At 40.0% G+C, this 4413-nt stretch overlaps 1 pseudogene across 1 annotated transcript; it reads right to left on the minus strand.

Moving 5' to 3' along the window:
• Positions 1 to 2290: 2290 nt before the first annotated feature.
• On the minus strand, positions 2291 to 3581 carry LOC306659022 (adenosine deaminase-like; annotated as a pseudogene). Its single transcript has one exon. The product of its transcript is annotated as an adenosine deaminase-like (transcript).
• Positions 3582 to 4413: the final 832 nt, after the last annotated feature.

Consider the following 4413-nt stretch of genomic DNA (forward strand, 5'->3'; position numbering starts at 1 on the left):
TGACGTGTGTACAGGAAACTCATTGGGTGGAACAAAATTGGGCTTTCAGAAGCAGAACAGATAGAACCAATGACCAATTAGATGGTTTCAGAATTAATATGTTGACCATTTAGTATTCATATCCTGTCATATTCCAAAAAGGATTTGAGAAAACTATTAGATATGAAGTGAATGTTTGAAATATTGCCATAATCTTGCTTTTTTTTTTTTTTTTTTTTTTTTGTAGTGCTGGGGATTTGAACCCAAGGCCTTGTGCTTGCAAAGCAAGCACTCTACAAACTGAGCTATATCCCCAGCCCTATAATCTTGCTTTTTATGTATATTGATGTATTTAACAGGATTAAGGAAATTGTAGGTACTATAAAAATAGTAAGTGGAATATCAAGGTGATTTCTGTTTTCTGGTAGACATTGGTCATCAGAGAGTTCATATTGGAAGAGATGAGATTACGCACATTAGAAGAAGAGGAATATCGGATGAAAGAGGAGAGGCATTATTATTCTTGTTATAGCAGAGTAACTATTTGCATTGAGGGTTAATACAGCAAACTTGTTTCTGGATCTTTGATAAAGTCTCAAATAATAAAACTTTTTATATTAGTGGCAAAAAGTATTTTAAAAACAAATATAATTCACATATCATCAAAGTCAATGGTTTAAAGTATTCAGTGGTTCTTAGTATATTCACAAAGTTGTGTAATCACCACCACTATCTAATTCCAGCATATTGTTATCAACCTCAAAAGAAACTCTACCTATTTGCAATTACTCCCCATTTCAACCTTAGTCCCTAGCCAAACATGGATTTGGCTATTTTTGGCTATTTTATAAAAATGACCTTTTGTGTCTGACTTCTTTCACTGAGCATGTTTTCAAAGTTTTTTTCATGTTGTAGTATGTATCAACACTGCATTCCTTTTTATGGCTGAGTAATAAATAATTTATTGCTTGGATGTATCAAGTTTATTTATTAACTGATGGAAATTTGAGTTTATATCTATGAACATTCACGTACAAGTTTTTGTGTGGACATGTATTCAATTTTCTTGCATAGATGAAAATGTATAATTTTTTTGTGGTATTGGGAATTGAACCCAGGGGCACTCTACCAGAGTTACATCTCCTGCCCTCTTTATTTTGAGACAGGGTCTCACTAGGTTGTGCAGACTAGCCTTGAACTTGTGGTCTTTTCTATCTCAACCTCCCATGTAGCTGAGATTACAGGTTTGTGTTATTGAACCCAATGAGAAAAGTGTACTTTTTTTGTTTTGTTTTTTGTACTGGGGATTGAACTTGGGGGCACTTGAAGACTGAGCCACATCCCCAGCCCTATTTTGTATTTTGTTTAGAGACAGGATCTCACTGAGTTGCTTAGTGCCTTGCTTTTGGTGAGGCTGGCTTTGAACCCTTGATCCTCCTGCCTCAGCCTCTTGAGCTGCTGGGATTACAGGTATGCACCACTGTAGCTAACCAGAAAAATGTATTTTTAAGGAAGTATACTTTCATGAAAGTTTTATACATTCATTGATTCCAGGAATTATTTTCAGTGCCAAGTCAAATGAGCATTGGAAAAGTATTATTACATCATTGTCTACTGAGTTTCGTTCTTTGTGTTTAAATAAAATTTAGAAATGAGTAGTACTCAGGAAAGCCATCCTCCCCCCTCCCAGGCAAGATTATAGAGAGGTTACTTATTACTTAAACAAGGAAAACTTAATGAAACAGAAGATGATTTTAAAAAAATGGTAAGTTCAATTTGTATCTGGCTCAAAGAATATGTTATTTTGAGAGAACATATTGGGATTTTTTTTCTTTGTATTAAGACATTTAATAGTAATTCTATAACTAAAAAGGAAAATTATCTGATTTATATATATATATATATAAGAATCACAGATTTCTGAATTAATATTTGGTGACTGACATCAAAGAATGACATGAACTCTGCTTTATCCTACCTGAGATTCTAAAGATGTCCGCTGAGCTATTCTTTTTTAAAAACAACTTACTTTTATTTGTTCTTTTTAGATATAGATAATGGTAGAGTATATTTTGACATACTATACACATGGAGTATAACTTATTCTAATTAGTATCTCATTTTTGCACTTGTACATGTTTTGGTGTTTCACTGGTTATGTGTTCCTACATGTACATAGGAAAGTTATGTCTGATTCATTACTGTCTTTCCTGTTCTCATTCCTCCTCCCTTCCTTCCTTTCTTTTTTTTTTTTTTTTTTTTTTTTTTTCTTTTTTAACCAGCCACCAGCTGCTTTATTGAGCACCAGATTTTTCAGCAATTACTGCCTTAGGGGGAGGGTTTCAGAATTATCTGTGCCATTGGCAAGGGCCCTGGTCCCTGGCCAGGGCACATGATTAGAGAGATGTGGCCATGCTAAGGTCTGTATTTACACAGGCTCAAGAGCATCAGTAGCTCTTAAAATTTTAGCCTTCTTGGGAGGAATACAGGTAAGAGTGTCACTTGATCCCAGAGTTGTGAAGACTCCATTCACAGGGCAAGGGCTTAGAGAGCCAGCCATGCCATCTCCAGGGGTCCTGCCCAGAAGCATCTGGCAGCATATTGTAGGCTCTGTAGAGCTGGTCAAGGAGCTCCTTCTTCTCATTTTCTTGGAGGAAGCTGGACTTTTTTGCATTGATGTTCAGTCGCTTAAGCTCCTCCTTGGCAAAGCCCACGTTCTGTTTGGTCATCTGGTAGTCAGTGTCCAGGGTGGACTTGAAGATGACCATGTTGAGTGAGTAGTCAGCCTAGCCCTTCTTGAACCAAATGACTGCGTGCTCTGTTTCTGGCTTCCAGGCACCTGTGAGGTACATAGACTAAGGGCAGACCTCAGAGTGCCACAGTTCATGTAAAGGGCCTTGTCTGCCAGAGTATGATAGTCATATCCCAGCCTCTTGGTCTTGAGTGTGTCCAGGGTCTCTTGTACCATCTCTGCAGAGCCCACCTCACCAGCATGGCCTGTGGTGGATGCCACTCCTCACCACCTCCCTGTAGACCTCCATGCACTGTGGGAAGAGGCTGCTTCCTTTGATGGTCTCATCACCATCCAGGTTGATGGCCACCACAGTATGCTGCTGATACTTCTTATACAGCTCCACCACTGATGGCGCATGCAGCACAGGATTAACTGCACTTTGACTCTGAAGGCTTGCTCCCTCTCCTTCACCCCCTGGTTCTCTATGTCCACAACCTCATTGAGGTGAGGTCCCTTTCAGCCTGGTTCCAGGGGATTGGTTCCACTTTGGAGTTGGCTAGCTGGTGTGGACAATAGTGCATCTCCATGCCCTATTTGGCCTTCATCTCGACAAACTCATTGGTGATTCTTTTGATGGCCTCTCTGGAGCCTGTGTTAGCAGGCATGTAGTACTCAAATTTGGCCAAGAAGTCAGACAGAGACTCTGGCTTATCTGTGCCAATGCTGTTCTGTAGCTCCTCTGCCATGTCAGCTGGGAGGGGATCCCTTGCTTCCTGTCATAGTATGAGATGGTTTCAGGCTTGATGGCTCCATCAAAGTAGGCATGCAATTCCACTTTGAGCTTGTCAGATGCAGGTGTCTGGGACATGGTGCCAAGAGTGTGCCCTGGCCCTACTCCCTTCACTGAAGGTTGGCGAGTCTCTGCTGGCTTGGTAGCAGGTCTGCTTCCCTGTGGCCCTGTCTGCCAGCAGCCTACCATGCTCCTCTTCCCTTCCTTTCATTCCCCTTTGTCTAATACAGTAAATTAAGAAAGAATGAATCTATTCTTCCCTCTCCCCACATTTTTATGTGTGCATCCACGTATCAGAGAGAACATTTGGCTTTGCTTCTTTGGAATTGGCTTATTTCACTTAGCATGTGTATTATCAGCTTTTCTACTGCTGTGACTAAATGATCCAACCAGAATAATTATAGAGGAGGAAAAGTTTGAGGACCCACTGTTTCTGAAGTTTTAGTCCATAGAAGGCTGGCTCCATTCCCTGTGGTTTGAGGTGAAGCTGAACATCATGGTGGAAGAGAATGGCAAAGGGAAACAGCTCACATTGTGATCAGGAAGTAGAGAGAGATGCCACTCTCCAGATATAAAATATATACCCCATAGCCATGCCCGCCCCAATTCCCACCTCCTCCAGTTATACCTTATCACTTCAGTTAATCTCATCAGGGATTAATTAGATGATTGGATTAAGATTTTTATAGCCCAATCACTTCTCAGAACCTTCTTGCATTGTCTCACACATGAGCTTTTGGGGGACACCTCACATCCAAACCATAACAGCATGATAATCTTCAGTTGCATCCATTTACCAGCAAAAGCATAATTTCATTCTTTATGAAAATCCTTAAGGAAAGTGGCAAAAGACTTTAGGCAAATTTGATCAAAGAAAATATAATCAAAGGGAAGTTAATCAATGTCCTCA

Source organism: Sciurus vulgaris (genome assembly GCF_902686455.1).
Source record: "Sciurus vulgaris genome assembly, chromosome: 4".
In the NCBI taxonomy this organism is placed as follows: domain Eukaryota; kingdom Metazoa; phylum Chordata; class Mammalia; order Rodentia; family Sciuridae; genus Sciurus; species Sciurus vulgaris.